This window comes from Loxodonta africana, unplaced genomic scaffold (assembly GCF_030014295.1).
Source record: "Loxodonta africana isolate mLoxAfr1 unplaced genomic scaffold, mLoxAfr1.hap2 scaffold_49, whole genome shotgun sequence".
Taxonomy (NCBI): Eukaryota; Metazoa; Chordata; class Mammalia; order Proboscidea; family Elephantidae; genus Loxodonta; species Loxodonta africana.
In genome coordinates, this window is record NW_026975207.1 from 591756 (window position 1) to 609084 (window position 17329).

The 17329-nt window shown below is 47.6% G+C and overlaps 1 long non-coding RNA gene across 1 annotated transcript in view; it reads left to right on the plus strand.

Moving 5' to 3' along the window:
• Positions 1–500: 500 nt before the first annotated feature.
• LOC135229747 (uncharacterized) overlaps positions 501–17329 on the plus strand; it is a 471035-nt gene continuing 454206 nt past the window's right edge. The window contains exon 1 of the long non-coding RNA XR_010320438.1: positions 501–679. This is a non-coding gene — a long non-coding RNA (uncharacterized LOC135229747). The remainder of the gene's footprint in view (positions 680–17329) is intronic.

The following is a 17329-nucleotide window of genomic DNA, read 5'->3' on the forward strand; positions in this document are numbered from 1 at the left end:
ACATGGCCTCTTTACCCTCATCCAGAACACTGTGCGGATGAAAGAAAGGGTGTCGGCCAGTGAGCACGTGTCCTCATTTCCTTGGAAGGATTAGGCTCCTTGCCTGGGCAGAAGACAGCCAAGGTCAGCCTGAGCCTAGACACCTAGTGACCTGTGACACTGCAGCCAGTGATAGATGTTGATTTCCACGCTCATGTATCCGTAGGTGACGGATTCAGAGTGGTTGGAGGAAAAGTGTAACTAGAGATCACACACTCACAAGGGCATGGGCCAAAGGTCAGGGAAAATAACTGAGGTTGTGGAGCTCTAGCGGAGCCAGTCCAGGCCCCAGGTCTCCCTCCTGTTCGTGAAAAAGAGGTAATCCATATGCCACCATCAGCAGACTCTGGACTGCTGGGGCCCTGGATGCCCGGATTGCGGCCTTGTCTTCGGAGAAGTGACACACATCCACTGTGCCAGCAGAGGCTGTGGCCCGGCAGAGAGCAAAATCTTGAAAACAGGGGCTTCGGTTGACTTTGCCTGTGCTCTCCTTTGGCTGAGTGCCATCGTGTGTTTCCTAGCAGGAGAAGGCATTCGTAGAGAGAGGCGGATTCCATGTGTGCAGGCAAAGTGTGTGCTGAGATGATGAGTCGCTGGAGACCAGGGTGGACTCTTCAGACCCAGGATAGGCCTCTGGCAGGTATGTGTCAATGTTCTCTGCCCATGGCACTCAGCCGGGTATTTGCATACACTGTTATCAGTGGAATTAGTAGTTTCCGGAGAGGTTGCCACATGTCAGCAAGCTTCACCTGGACAGGGTCCACCCGTGATGCAGCTCCCCAATCAAGCACTACTCTCTAGAGCTTCCAGATATACTACCAGATCTTCTCTGCCCATGGGCAAGCAGTAGAGCCAGACGCCTTCCCCCTTTGCTCTTTCGTCTCTAGGCACTCTGTCAGGAACTCCAAGCTGTGAAGTGACAACGGGGAGAAGGAAGAGATTTCCGAGAATGAACACATACAGAGAGAGGCAAGAGATGCTGAGTGGGGATGCCTTGCGTACTGATATCTTCAGGAAAGTGGGAAAGAGGTACCTGGCCTGCTCTTCCAATGCCCTGAAGCAGTCCGCACCAGGGGCTCCCTTGTGCCTGCGTAGCGCTGTGCTCAAATCCTGTGGCTACTAGGTGTCCTAGGTCACAATGGAGGGCCCTGTGTCATCTTTCTGGTGGGTCGGATCTCTGCCTTTGGATCAGTCTTCTCACCAGGCTCATCATAAGCTCCGCCCACTCTTCCGGTGGGGAGACATTCTCCATGGTGATGGCAAAGAAGCCTTAGCCCTGCCCACCTGGCCTTCACTTCACCTACCTGGCCCTCTGACCCTCACTCAGACCTCTGTGTTGATAAAAATTAATTTTCGCCAGTGCCCAGGGGTCAGCATCTGGGATAATGGATTCAGGACCTTGCTTGGGGCAGAAGGCAGCCTAGGTCAGCTAGTACCCGGAAGTCTAGTGACTTGTGACACTGCTGTCAGTGACACATAGTGACTCCTACACTCACATATCCCCTGGTGGCAGAATGATAGTGATGGGTGAAGAAACATTGCTCTGGAGCACACGTTCAATGGGGCAGCAGCCAAAGCAAAGGCCAGGGCCAGTAGTGGACGTCGTGGAGCTGAATGGTGAGCCCATGAAGGGGCCAAGGATCCCTCCTGTATGTGGCAAACAGGTCATCCAGGTCCCCAAGTACATAAACCATTGGACTACAAGGGCCTAGGCTGCCAGGATTTCAACCTTGCCTTCAGAACCCGGCCACATACACAGCTTTGCACCAGAGGTGGTGACATGTTGATAGGAAACATATGGAAAATGGCAGTGTCCCTTCGATTTCCCTGGCATCGTCCTTTTTGAGCAGCATGCTTTTTTTCCTAGTAGGATAAGGCACTGACGGAGAAAGGCAGGATTATTTGTGCAGGAAAGGTGTGTGCTGAGAGGGCGAAGACATTGAGACCAGGTGGGGATCTTTAGTCCCAGGAAAGGCCCCTGGCGGGTGTGGGTCAATGTTCTCTACCCATCCCACTTGGCAGGTCTAGGTTTTCACCGTACAAGACACCAGCAAAATTATTCGTCGCCAGAGAGGTTGCATCTGCCCACAAGTTCCACCTGGCCGGGGTCCGCCGCTACTGTATTGCCCATGTCAATCAACAGAAGCTAAGACCTTCCAGAGAGACTACCTGCTATTCTCTACCCACGGGGAAGCTGTAGAGGCAGAACCCTCCCCTTTTTCATCTCCAGGCAATCTCTCAGGCCCCTCATACTTGCGATGTGTCTCAGGGGTAGAATGAAGAGATTTCTCTGAATGAACACATACAGAGAGGGGCCATAGATGCTGAGGAAGGGCGCCTTCTCTACTGATACCCTAGCGTAAGTGGGAAAGAGGTACCTGCCTCCTAACCCAGTGTTTCCAACTTGTACGCATCAGGCGTGGTCTACTGTGAAGTTATTTCCTAGGTGCCCTCGATTTTGTGGCCAAAGACCGAAAGGTCCGTTGTGTATCCATGGGTAAAATGGAGGGTTCTGCGGAACTGGCCTGTTACGCTGGACCTCTCCTATTGGCTCAGTGTTTGTGACTCGTCCCCGTCAGAAGTTCCACCCAGCCTTCCGGTGGCTGTCTCCAAGGTGATTGGGAAAGAAGCCTTAGGCCTCGCACTCAGCCTTCAAGTGGCCTAAATGGCCTCTTTACCCTCATCGAGACCGCTGTATGGATGAAAGACAGGATGTCGGCTACTGACCACGTGTCCTCATTTCCGTTGAAAGATTAGGCTCCTTGCCTGGGCAGAAGACAGCCAAGGTCAGCCTGAGCCTAGACACCTAGTGACCTGTGACACTTCAGCCATTGATAGATGTTGATTTCCACACTCAGGTACCCACAGGTGGAGGATTCAGAGTGGTCAGAGGAGAATTGTAACTACAGATCACACACTCACGAGGGCACGGGCCAAAGGTCAGGGAAAATAGTTGAGTTCGTGGAGCTCTAGTGGAGCCACTCTAGGGCCCAGGCTTCCCTCCCGTACGTGACAAAGAGGTAATCCATATGCCACCATCTGTACACTCTGGACTGCTGGGGCCCTGGATGCCCACATTTCGGCCTTGTCGTCGGAGAAGTGATGCACATGCAGTATGCCAGCGGAGGCTGTGGACCAGCAGAGGGCCAAGTCGAAGCCTCGAGACGCCAGCGTATTGTAAGATTTTAATCTCATTTCCTTTTCTTTTATTTCAAATGAGTAATCCGGTTAAGTATTATTCATTTCTTTATTGCTCCCAAGGCAGAATGTCTCCCGGGCAAGCGGATCAGCCAGCTGCACCTGGCGGTGCCAAAGGATTTTCCGAAAGAGAGCGGGTCTCCACCGCTTCCCCAGGACGACATCAACGGCCTTCTCTTTGGAACAAACCGCGGAATGGGACACTGATTGTGTCAAAAGAATCCTGACTAACCCTCCGTACAACGGTGCGTTCTGTCCAATTATCCAGGCATTGCCAACCCGAGAGGAGAAGAGAGAGAAGGCGACGGAGAGAGGGCTCGGGAGGGAGGGGCGTGGGCCGCACACACAAGGGTACCCGCCGGGCCCGCCCTCCCCCCAAAGCCCCAACCCAGCTCCACTAGCGGCGGGATGTGTAGGCGCACCAGCCAGCGGGGCAGGGAGCTCATCCTGCTAAGGCGATGGGCGGGGTGGGGGCAACCACCTTGGGGGAGGCGCAGATCTGCCGCCAATAGAACCGTCTGTGGGAAAGAGGCTATCAGAAACTCAGAGTCCCTCCTGGCCTTAATAGGCGGGATATCGCTAGGATCACAATCAACTCACCGTCTGGCAGGATTGCGGGGTCAAGACCCTTGGCAGCCTGAGAATCCAAGGAATCCAGGATTCTCAGACTTGTCTGGTCCTTCTGGGATTTGTGATCCGTCCTAATTACCCCGGGGGTTGTAAATCCTACCCTCTGTGATGGTTTTTATCATGTTAATGAGGCAGGAGCACAGGCGGCGGTTATGTCAATGAGGGAGGAGGCAAGGTACAGGATTAGGTTGTATGGGCAGGCAGTCCCTTTTGAGACAGAAAAGAGAGAAGCTAGCAGAGAGGAGAGGGACCAGTGGGCGCCAAGGAAGAAGAGGCAGAGGCAGAGCGCGTCCTTCGGACCTCGGGTCCCTGCACTGAGCAGCTCGTAGACCAGAAGATGACTGATGACTAGGGCCTTCACCCAGAGCTGACAGACAGGGAACTCCTTCCCCAGGCGCTGGCGCCCTGAATTGGGACTCGTCGCCTGGTCGACTGTGAAAGAATACATTTCTGTTTGTCAAAGCCACGCACGGGTGCTAGTTCTGTCAGGGCGGCACCAGCGAACTAAGGCGCCTGGGAATCTCAGTCCCGTCCCCCAGCCCCCACCGACCTGACAAGGTGCCGGAAAATCCTTCCATTGGAAATGCATTCCTCGGACGCAACACACTAATAGGACGACCGTTGCCAAATCCCCTGATAAAATCTCTACTTCCACTTAGGAGTGAGTCATCCTGCCCTTCAACGCTTTCCTCCAAGGCCTCAGGTACTTAATGAAGGACTCCGGTGGGTCAGGTGATTTCCCACATGGGCCTTGGGGCCTTCCTTTGCTGCGCAAAGCATTCCGGGTGTGGCTGAGTCCCGCGTTTCGGGGAGCTGTTCACTTGGCCGCGAGTCTCCGTGCAGTCCGGCTGACTTGCCGCGATGGATCCGACCGGCGCTTCGAGTCGCTCTCAAAATCCACGAGGCCGACGAGAGAGGTTGGTTTTGAAGCCCAGTCAAAGAGAGACCCTGCAAGCAGCGTTTGAACAGAACCCCTACCCTGGTATAACTACCAGAGAAGAACTCGCCAGAGAAACCGGCATCGCGGAGGATCGCATTCAGACTTGGTTTGGAAACCGCAGAGCAGGTCACCTAAGGAAGAGCCGCTCGGCCTCTGGACAGGCCTCCGAAGAAGAGCCGTCCCAGGGACAGGGAGAGCCTCAGCCTTGGTCTCCGGAAAATTTCCCCAAAGCGGCCAGACGAAAACGCACACGCATCACCACATCGCAAACGAGTCTCCTAGTCGAGGCCTTCGAGAAGAACCGGTACCCTGGTAACGAGGCCAAGGAAGAACTGGCTCAACGAACTGGCCTTCCGCGATCCCGAATTCACGTATGGTTTCAGAACCGAAGAGCTCGGAAGCCGGTGCAGAGCGCGAGTGCACCGCCGAAGTCCTTGGCAGACAGCCCGACTCCTGCGGCCACGCTTCCACTTGACCAGAGCGACCTGTCCTCTGTACAGAGCACCTACCCTCTCGGCCCACCCTCCCATCCTTCCAGCAGCAACCAAGCCATCCTACCTGTTCTCACTGAGTCCCGTACACCGTTTCTTCCTTCGGAACCCACCCAGGGCTGTGCCGACCAAGCACCAGGTGCCGTGATGGACCAGCCCGCCCTGATTGTGAAGAAGACAGCAGAGACCTCTCACGCGCCGGGAACACACCTGAACCAATCGCCAACAGGACCCACTGTGGGAGACAGGCTGTCAGACCCTCAGGCTCCTTTCTGGCCCCAATACCCAGGAAATGACCGGGATCGTGACCAACACGCTGTCTCGGCAGGGTGGCTCGCCCAAGACCCTTCTCGGCCTGACAATTCAAAGACGCAAGGGCAGGTTCCGGCTCAGCAAGTCACAGCTCCCTTCACGCAATGGGGCTGTGAGGTGGCCCAGGGTGTGACTGCCCGATGGGAACCCAGCCAAGAGACACTCCAGCAGCCCGGACACTCCGAGGCACACCTGTGGCCAGAGCCGGCACAATCGGCTCAAGGGTCATCTCATCCACCAGACCAAGACTGCCAGGAAACCGAGAGCCTTTTAGATGAACTCCTCTCCGCCCCAGAGTTGCAGGGAAAGTCCCAAACCTTTCTGAACGCGGATCCACAGGAGGAGGACCCTCCACAACTCGAACTCTCCCTCAGCGACATTGACTTTCAGACCCTGCTTGACGTGCTGCAAGATTGACCGAACCCACATCCAGGCATCTATCCCTTGAGGACGAATCCGTACAATGGAAAGAGATGCTGGACAGCCACGACGCGGTGTTCCGGAGCCGAAGGAACGCGGGAAGAAAGATAAGACTCTGGGAAACTTGGACCTAGCACATGGACGCAGCGCTGACTGTGCATCTTCAAGTCGTGGGGTGCCTGATCCTTTGGAGGCTCCTCGGTCTTGCCCCCGGAGGCACCCGGGGCACCAGGCGATGGACCCATTGGCTAAAGCCAGATGAACAAAAGCCTTCGCACGACTGATCGGAACTCCTCCCTGCCATCGTTGCCTCCTTGGCAGTCTGTGCAATCCACGAATCCTAAGCGAACCCCGGCGACGGAAATAGGTCTACCTTGTACACATCTCAACTTCTTTCCCTTCTGGCAAGATGGGCCCTCAAATTGGAAATTATTGGGTAGGTGTGTAGAGAAAGAGCGGACGCCCTCTCCACTCATAAGGGGATTTTTTTTAAAAGGACAGTTTTTTTCTTTTTCTTTTCTTTCTTTTTTAACATGTTTCTTTTCCCTTAGGTGTGAGAGTGGGAACTGGGAACTGGAAGACAGTTTGTTCCACAGCTATCACCGAAGGAACGATGGCACAGTTTACGTCCCAGAGCAACAGCCCCCCTGTGAACGGATGTCTCCCTTGGGCCACTCTCAACACACAGAAGATGGACTGAAAGGCGTTAGAGCAACACCATTCCATCGCCGAAGAAAGTGTATCGATGCGATTGCTGTCGCACGTGTTTGGAGTAATGTATATATATTCTGGGTCATATCTGTCCAGACACTTGCCCAACTTATTAATAATTAAGTTTTTATACATAAACACCAGGCCTCTTTCTTAGCGTCTTTCACCTGAGACTCCTCCCATCGTCGTTGGACGTGGTAGCCTCGGAAAGGTGATAGAGATTATCGAGCTGGATGAAGGAGTTCATTGGTAGAACAGACAGATAGTTGAAACCATAAAAATGAAAACAAATTGCCGCTATTGAAACACAGAGAACATGCATGCGAAACAAAAAATCTCCAGAGCACAAAGGATTGGGAAATGACAAGTGCCTCTCCAGGGCCTCTGCCCCATTCCTATGGTCCAAAGCTCCTACCCCCATCCCAGACGGCTACGCACTCCCCCACTTGCCCAGTAGGAATGAAGTCATACTGCCCGCTCTTCTTCCTCCTGCGGTTTCTGCCTTTGCTGGCGTCTAGGCATTTGGTCCCACCAGCCCGCCACTGCCTGTCTGACCCTTTGTGCCTCCTCATTGCTTGCTGACCACTTGGGAAGGGGCCGATGTGTCCACAGCGTGGCCACCTTTGCGCATTACCGAATCTCTTGATTTTCGTTGGTCAGAAGGGTTTCTTAAGGGAACCAATGGGTTAAAGGAAGGAGCAACCAAGAAGGGAAGTGAAGAAAAGAAGGAATGTGTGACTCAGGAGACTATTTGCTTCGTTCCCTCTGGGCTCCTGAGCCTGAGCTTTGGCGACCCCGGGCTGTCCGGACTGAAGAGGAGATGACGCCGGAGCTTAGACGCCCTAAGCCCTCGCGGCTCTTCAAAGGCCCCGGGTGGAGAGCGGCGGGTTCAGCGTGAATTAGCACCTCACCCTCACCCTCACCCTCACCCTCACCCTCACCCTCACCCTCACCCTCACCCTCACCCTCACCCTCACCCTCACCCTCACCCTCACCCTCACCCTCACCCTCACCCTCACCCTCACCCTCACCCTCACCCTCACCCTCGCCCTAACCCTCGCCCTAGCCCTAATCCTAGCCCTAGCCCTAGCCCTAACCCCCCCAGCCCTAACCTGAACTATAGCCCTAAGCCTACCCTTAACCAAAACCCTCCTGAGCCTGAGCTTTGGCGATCCCAGGCTGTCCGGGATTGAAGATGAGATGACGCCGCAGTTCAGAGGCCCTGAGCCCTCGCGGCCCTTCAAAGGCCCCAGGCGGAGAGCGGAGGGTTCAGCGTGAATTAGTCCCTCCGAGGGGTGGGGGGCTGGTCTGGGGAGGGGGAGGGCGGATAGCTCAGACGGGGTTCAGTGTGTCCAGAAGCGAGTCAGGGAGAGCTAGAGGAGGCGACGAGGTCCGCGCGGTGTCAAGGCCCTCCGCAGAGGCCTGCTCCCCAGGTCAGGGCGGATGGCGAAGGCCCTAGGCTGGAGCGGGAAGCCCGGGAGCTCCCGGCGCTTGGAGGGGACCAGGCCGCGCTCTCGAGGGGAGGCTGCGCCCTCTGGCGGCCGCGGGCGGCAAGGAGGCGGGCCCGGAGCCTGGGCGGCAGCTAAAGGCGGGTCAGGGAGGTGAGTCCGGGAATGAGTCCGCGACAAACTCAGTGGGTCCAGGAGAGCAAATTTATCCCGGGCCGACTGCGCGCCTACGTGACTACCTAAAGGGGTTGACCTGCTTTTCCCAGTGAAGTCACGGGATGGGGGTCGTGGAGAAGCGGACCCAACCGGGTGACACTGTCAGAGGGCCACACCAAAACGACTGTCCAGAAACGTCGCCGATGCGTTCCAGCAGACGTAGGTTATTTTGAAAACGATATCCCTGGAGTTACACATACCTACAGAAACATTTTTCGCAAGCCGTGCTTACGTGTGTCGATGCAACTACAAGGTTAAAGAAGCTATGCGAACCTCCCTTCGGAACCTGATAAAGCACTGTGGGGAGAGATGTGGCGATCACCCGATTACAAGGACGCTTGGAAACGCGTGGTTCCGCGGTCTGTCTGGTGTTGTTTTCTTGGCCGCTGGGCTTTTTGTAGTCGCTGATTTGGTCAAAGTTTCTGCTGTTTTAGGTACGATATTGTGGGAATTAGTATTTGTGAGCCGGGGTCAGTTATGTCTAGATAGATATGCATGTCTATTTTATCTATATAGTTATTTTTTGGAGGATGAAGTAGTAACTCAAGGTGAAAGAAGGAGCGATGTTAGGATAAAAACCAACGCTGAATACTCTGTACGGTGCGGTATGAGAGGCGGTGGACTGCGCAGGTGACGCCCTCAGTTGCTGAACTGCGTCACACGAAGCCTCGAGACGCCACCGTATTGTGAGGTTTTAATCCTAACCTGAACCCTAAAGCTAATCCTAAAACCTAACCCTAACCCTAAACCCTAACCCTAAACCCTACCCCTAAACCCTAACCCTAAACCCGATCCCGAACCCAAAACCCGAACCCGAACCCCTAATCCCAACCACAACCCCAAACCCTAACCCTCACCCTCAACCTAAACCCTAATCCTAACCCTAACCCTAAACCCTAACCCTAACAACTGTAACCCTAACCGCAAACGTAACCCCAACCCCAACCCCAAACCTAACCCTGACCCTAACCCCAATCCAACCACAAACTTAACCGCAGCCCTAACCCCAACCCTAACCCCAATCCTAATCCCCAACCCCAACCCCAAACCCAACCCCAAACCCAACCCTAACCCGACCCCGAACCCCCACACTGACCGTGGCCCTGACCCTAACCCTTAACCCGTAACCCTGACCCTAACCATAACCCTAACCCTAACCGTAAAACCCTGACCCTAACCCTAACCCTAACCCAACCCCAAGCCCAACCCCAACCTGAAACCCGAAACCCTAACCCTAACCGAACCCAACCCATCCCAACCCAACGCTAACCCTAACCCTAAACCTGACCACTACCCTGGCCCCAATCCTAAACCCGAACTCTGACCCTAAACCCTGACACTAACCCTAACCCTAAACCCTAACCCTAACCCCTAACCGTAACCCAACCCCGACCCCGACCCCGACCCCTGACCCTAAACCTAACCCTTAACCCTTAACCATAACGCTAACCCTAAAACCCTAACCCTCTGATTTTTGTATGTTTATCTTATATCCCAATAGTCTGCTGAACTCTTCTATTAGTTTCAGTAGTTTTCTGGAGGATTCCTTAGGGTTTTCTGTGTATAAGATCATGTCGTCTGCAAAAAAAAAAATATATATATATATATAATTTTTCTTCTTCCGTGCCAATCTGGATGCCCTTTGTTTCTTTATCTAGCCTAATTGCTCTGGCTAGGACCTCCAGCACAATGTTGAATAACAGCGGTGATAAAGGGTATCCTTGTGTGGTTCCCTATCTCAATGGGAATGCTTTCAGGCTCTCTCCATTTAGGAGGACGTTGGCTGTTGGCTTTGTATAAATGCCCTTTATTATGTTGAGGAATTTCCCTTCTTTTTCTGTTTTGCTGAGAGTTTTTATCCTGAATGGGTGTTGAATTTGTCAAATGCCTTTTCTGCATCAGTTGGTAAAATCATGTGATTCTTGTCTTTTATTTATTTATGTGGTGGATTACATTAATTGTTTTTCTAATGTTGAACCATCCCTGCACACCTGGTATGAATCCCACTTGGTCATGGTGAATTATTTTTTTGACATGTTGTTGAATTCTATTGGCTAGAATTTTGTTGAGGATTGTTGCGTATCAGTTCATGTGGAACATAGGTCTGTAATTTTCTTTTTTTGTGGTGTCTTCAGCTCGTTTTGGTATCAGGGATATGCCAGCTTCATAGAATGAGTTTGGGAGTATTCCGTCCTCTTCTATGGTCTGAAATACCTTTACTAGTAGTGGAGTTACCTCTTCTCTGAAAGTCTAGTAGAACCGTGCAGTGAAGCTGTCAGAGCCAGGACTTTTTTTGTTGGGAGTTTTTTGATTATCTTTTCAATCTCTTCTTTTGTTATCTGTCAATTTAGCTGTCCTACCTGTGTTTGTGTTAGTTTAAGTAGATAGTGTGTTTCTAGGAATTCATCCATTTCTTCTAGGTTTTCCAATTTGTTAGAGTACAATTTTTCATAGTAATCTGATAGGATTCTTTTAATTTCAGTTGGGTCTGTTGTAATATCACCCATCTCAATTCTTATTCGGGTTATTTGTTTCCTCTCTTGTTTTTCTTTTGTGAGTTTGGCCTATGGTTTATCAATTTTTTGATTTTTTCAAAGAACCAGCTTTTGGTCTTGTTAATTCTTTCAATTGTTTTTCTGTTTTCTATTTCATTTAGTTCAGCTCTAATTTTTATTAAATGTTTTCTTCTGGTGCCTGAGGGTTTCTTTTGTTGTTTTCTTTATATTTATTCAAGTTGTAGGGATAATTCTTAGATTTTGGCCCTTTCTTCTTTTTTGTATGTGTGTATTTATTGATATAAATGGACCTCTGAGCACTGCTTCCACTGTGTCCCAAAGTTTCTGATAGGAAGTGTTTTCATTCTCATTGAATTCTATGTATTCCTTTATTCCACCCTTAATGTCTTCTATAATCCAATCTTCTTTGAGCAGGGTATTGTCCAGTTTCCAAGAGTTTGATTTGTTTTCCCTGTTTTTTCTGTTATTGATTTCCACTTTTATAGCCTTATGGTCAGAGAAGATGCTTTGTAATATTTACATGTTTTGGATTCTGCTAAGGCTTGCTTTATGACCTAATATGTGGTCTATTCCAGAGAACGTTCCATGTGCACTAGAAAAGAAAGTATACTTGTTTGCTGTAGGTCTATGAGGCCATGTTGGTTGATTGTGGCATTTAAATCTTCCGCGTCTTTATTGATCTTCGTTCTGGATGTCCTGCCCTTTCCTGAAAGTGATGTGTTGAAGTCTCCTACTATTATTGTGGAGCTGTCTATCTCCCTTTTCAATGCTGATAGAGTTTGTTTTATGTATCTTTTAGCCCTATCGTTGCGTACATGAACATTAAATATGGTTATATCTTCTTGGTATACTGTGCCTTTAATCACTATATAGTGTCCTTCCTTATCCTTTATGATGGACTTAACTTTAAAGCCTATTTGTCAGAAATTAACATTGCCACTCCTGCTCTTTTTTGATTGTTGTTTGCTTGATATATTTTTTCCATCTTTTGAGTTTTAGTTTGTTTGTGTCTCGAAGTCTAAGGTGTCTCTTGTAGGCAACATATAGACAGATCGTGTTTTTTAATCCATTCTGCCACTCTCTGTCTCTTTATTGGTACATTTAGTCCATTTACATTCAGTGTGATTACGGATATGTATGAATTTAGTGTTATCATTTTGATGTCTTTTTGTGTGTGTTGTTAACAGTTTCTTTTTCCGACTTAATTTTATGTGCTGAGTAGATTATACATAGTCCTTTCCTCATATTCATTGTTGTTGATTTTGTTTCTGCTGAGTATTTTTTTCTTGTATTTTATTTTGATGAGTAGAATACTTTGTCTCCTTTTGGTTACCTTATTATTTACCCCTGTTGTTGTTGTTAGGTGCCGTCGAGTCGGTTCCTACTCATAGAGACCCTATGCACAACAGAACAAAACACTGCCCGGTCCTGCGCCATCCTTACGTTCGTCGTTATGCTTGAGCTCATTGTTACAACCACTGTGTCAATGCACCTTTTTGAGGGTCTTACTCTTTTCTGCTGACCCGGTAGTCTGCCAAGCATGACGTCCTTCTCCAGGGACTCATCCCTCCTGACAACATGTGCAAAGTTTGTAAGACGCAGTCTCACCATTCTTGCCTCTAAGGAGCATTCTGGCCACACTTCTTCCAAGACAGATGTGTTCGTTCTTTTGGCAGTCCATGGTATATTCAATATTCTTCGCCAACACCACAATTCAAAGGCGTCAACTGTTCTTCGGTCTTCCTTATTCATTGTCCAGCTTTCACATCCATATCATGTGATTGAAAATACCATGGCTTGGGTCAGGCGCACCTTAGTCTTCAGGGTGACATCTTTGCTCTTCAACACTTTGAAGAGGTCCTTTGCAGCAGATTTGCCCAATACAATGCGTGTTTTGATTTCTCCACTGCTGCTTCCGTGGGTGTTGATTGTGGATCCAAGTAAAATGAAATCCATGACAACTTCAATCTTTTCTCCATTTATCATGATGTTGCTCTTTGGTCCAGTTGTGAGCATTTTTGTTTTCTTTATGTTGAGGTGTAATCCATACTGAAGTCTGTGGTCTTTGATATTCATTAGTAAGTGCTTCAAGTCCTCTTCACTTTCAGCAAGCAAGGTTGTATCATGTGCATAACGCAGGTTGTTAAGAAGTCTTCCTTCAATCCTGATGCCCCGTTCTTCTTCATATAGTCCAGCTTCTCGGATTATTTGTTCAGCATACAGATTAAATTTACCCCTAGTTTTCTAAATTTAAACCTTACTTTCACATCTTTGTATCGCCATATCTTCCTGTCCATATGGAAGATCTATGATTACATTTCTTAGTCCCTCTTACTGTTTTAATGTTGAGGGTTTTTTTATCTTGCTTTTTTTTTTTTTTTATTTCCCTGTCTGGGTTGACTTCTGATTGCTCTGCCCAGTGTTCTAGTCTTGGGTTGATGCCTGATATTATTGATTTTCTAACAAAAGAACTTCCTTTAGTATTTCTTGTGGTTTTGGTTGGTTTTTATGAATTCCCTAAACTTCTGTTTATCTGGATATGTCCTAATTTCCCCTTCATATTTAAGAGACAGTTTTGCTGGATATATGATTCTTGGTTGGCAATTTTTTTCCTTCAATTTTTTTTAAAAAGTCATCCCATTGCCTTCTTGCCTGCATGGTTTCTGCATAGTAGTCTGAGATTATTCTTATTGACTCTCCTTTGTAGGTGACTTTTTGTATATAAAAATACTCTATCTTTGGTTTTGGCAGGGATGATTATAATATGTCTTGGTGACTATCTTTTAACATCTACCTTATGTGGAGTTCGATGAGCATCTTAGATAGATATCTTCTCATCTTTCACAATATCAGGCAAGTTTTCTGCCAACAAATCAACAGTTCTCTCCGTATTTTCTGTTATCCCTCCCTGTTCTTGTTCTCCAGTCCCTCGCAGGTTATTTCTCTTGATAGAGTCCCACATGATTCTTAAAGCTTCTTCATTTTTTAAAATTCTTTTATCCGGTTTTTCTTCAAATATGTTACTGCCAAGTGATTTATGTTCAAGTTGAGAAATTATGGCTTCTACTTGCTCAATTCTGCTCCTCTGATTTTCTGTTGAGTTGTGTAAGTCTATAATTTTATTGTTAATCTTCTGAATTTCTGATTGCTGTCTGTCTATGGATTTTTCCAGCTTATTAAATTTTTCATTATGTTTCTGAACAATCTTTTAAATTTATTCAACTGCTTTATCTGTGTGTTTCTTGGCATGTTCTGTGTATTGTCTCATTTCCTTCCTGATGTCTTGAAGAGTTCTGTATATTAATCTTTTGTATTCTGCCTCTGGTAATTCCAGGAATGCACTTTTATCTAGAAGATCCCTGGATTCTTTGTTTGGAGAGCTTATTGAGTTGATCATGGTCTGTTTCTTTATGTGACTTGATATTGACTGTTGTCTCTGAGCCATCTATAAGTTATTATATTAGTTTATGCCTGCTTACTCTGTTGTAGCCTCTTGCTTTGTTTTGTTTGGTTTTGATATGCCCAAATGGGTTGGCTGAGTGAGCTAGCTTGATTATTTTCACCTTTGGAACGCTGTCGTCCTGTCCTCAGATGGAAAGAGCTGTTATCAGTTATATCATTCTAGGAGTCCATTCACTTTTCTTGTATGGATTCAGCTCAGGTGTCCAGGTAGCTGATCATGAAGTGTGTGGTACAGGCAGTGTCCTACAGTCTTAGAGGGGCAGTGGTAATTGGTGTATATACCAATATCTGATTGCAGCAGGGGGTCACACTCTGACCAAGGCATGGGGCTGAGAACTGACCCCCGAGTGTCTCTGAGAAAAGTGCATCCCTGTTCCCTAGAGTGCGTAGGGTGGGCTCTTCAGACAGACCATGGGCTCCTAATAATTTGGTTGTAAAGACTGGGAGGTACTAGTTATCCTTGGAACCTGGTAGTGGGTGGCTCGGTGACCTGAGTGGAGCTATCAGTCCTTAGGCCCATCATGTGGGTAGGTAAGGACCCTGTTTAATGGGCAAATCAATGCCAAACATCACCCACCTCTCTGCTGCACAGCTGTAATGGTTAGAGTCTGCCAACAAGGGTCTAGCCTCCTGAAATAGGCCCACACAGGTCCATGCAGAGGGGAAGTGTGTTCAAAATCCATGGACTGTTTATGCCTGGACAGGAGCCACTTCTGTGCTGAGCTCCCCTGGTTAGTGGAACTGGCAAATTATCTTTTCCCCCAATTGCAAATTTTTTCCTTCTCCATGGCTGGCAGGATGGTTCTAGGCACTCAACGGTGCCTATCTCAGGCCCAGGGAATCCAGGTGCTGAAGCTGGCTTATGAGTGGGGGGCGTGGTAAAACATACGGAAGTACTTAACTTTTGCTGAGAGCGCCATTCTTCTCTGGTTCCAAACGTATGAGTAGGCTGTGTGGCTGGCTGCTTCTCCCTAAGGAAACTGTGGCAAAATGCTAGTACCAACCCGCTGCCGCCACTCCGGAATGATGCCTGAGGGTTTTCCGAGATTCAGGCCCAGTAATTCCTCTCTGCTTCTGTACTGTCTCTTCTTCCCCCTTCCCTTCTGTTCTTTTTCTAAGCTTGCCTTTGATGCTAGGGCTTCTAGCTTGTCATAAATATACTCGTTTCACTTTTTTTTTTTTTGGGTCTTTGTTGTATAGAGGGTTCGCCGGGAGCATCTGTCTATTCCACCATCTTAGCTCAGCCAGCGTAAACAAAATCTTTTGGATTCTCTAAAACTAAGAGAAACAGATCACAAATAGTAATCCTGCAGTGGTATAATTATAGGTATATGGTTTAACAGTTCTGAAATTGTCGTATGTATTTACTAGGTTTAGACAAATAAAGAAGTGTGTTTTAATAACGGGAGTCCCTGGTTGGTGCAAATGGTTAGCATTCTCAGCTGCTAACTGAAAGACATATGTTCAAAACGTTCACATTTCTAATGAAGACGATTCTTTACAAATTTGATCAAAATTTCACCTTTTATAAGAAAGTGGGTTTCTTATTTTATTACTCATAAAATATGAAGTAAGGATTAATATTAAGCAACTTATTAATGGATATAAATATTACATAGAAGTCACCATCTTAGGTCCTCTGTGGGATGCAAGGATGAACATAACTCTTCTCAAGAGAGATTTGCTAGAGAGAGGAGTGAGCAGGTTACTGTGAAAACCAAGAACCCCTTCCAGATTTCCCTCATGGTCTATAATATAGCAGAGATGTGGCCTGACTTCGTCTGGTTTCCAGGAGATCAGTACACAGTCTTTGCTGAGGTTAAAAATAGTTCCACATCTTTTGAAGGTTTCTGATGTTCTACTTTTTATGTCCTGAAAAACTGCCTTTAAGCTATTATAAAATAAAATATGATTAGTGTGGGTGTTGCTAGTAGTTGGAAGGTATGCAATGATTTTACATTTTATTCTTCACAACAGAAATTTTACTCTCTAAAATCAAAAGGAGATAGCTGTCAAGATTTTAATGGACAGAATTGATAAACTATTACTACGTTCAAAATAGCATTTGAATAGGTGGGAACTAACTGAGTAGGTTAGGAAAATGGAAGAAGTTTTTTCTTAACTTTTCCGGATATCCATTTGGATAAACAGACTTATGGACAAGATAACTGTGAGACAGAATTACAAGAGAATGAAACATTTTTTTCCAAAAAGCTTAATAACTCAGTGTCATGGATTGAATTGTGTACCCTAATAATACATGTCAAATTGATTAGACCATGATTCCCAGTACTGTGTGGTTGTCCTTGATCTGGTGATTGTAATTTTATGTTAAAAACTATTAGGGTAGGATTGCAACACCCTTACCCAGGTCACATCCCTGATCGAATGTAAAGGGAGTTTCCCTGGGGCATGGCCTACACTACCTTTTATCTTACAAGAGATGAAAGGAAGGGAAACAAGCAGAAAATGTGGGACCGCATACCACCAAGATAACAGTACCAGGAGCAGAGCGAGTCCTTTGGACTTGGGGTCCATCCGTGGAGAAGCTCCTAATCTGGGGAAAGATTGATGCCCTGAATTTGGACTTTTACCCTACTTCACTGTGAAGAAATAAATTTCTCTTTGTTAAAGCCCATCCACTTGTGTTATTTCTGTTACAGCAGCATTAGAACAACACACTCAGGAAGATAATTTCATGGAAAATCCAATGAGCCATAATCCAGTGACAGAGTTGATAAGATATAAGGTTAGCAGTCACTTTTCAATTTGTGCTTCAGTCAAAATGAAAAATAAATACATTATGCCTCTTTCAGTTCAAAAATAAAAATGTTTCTATTCAAATACATACATGTACATTTTTAGGAAGCCATACAGAATGTGGAACATTAAAGATCGTGATGGAATAAGAAGACAAACCAGTGAGTAATTGAAATTTTTCTATTT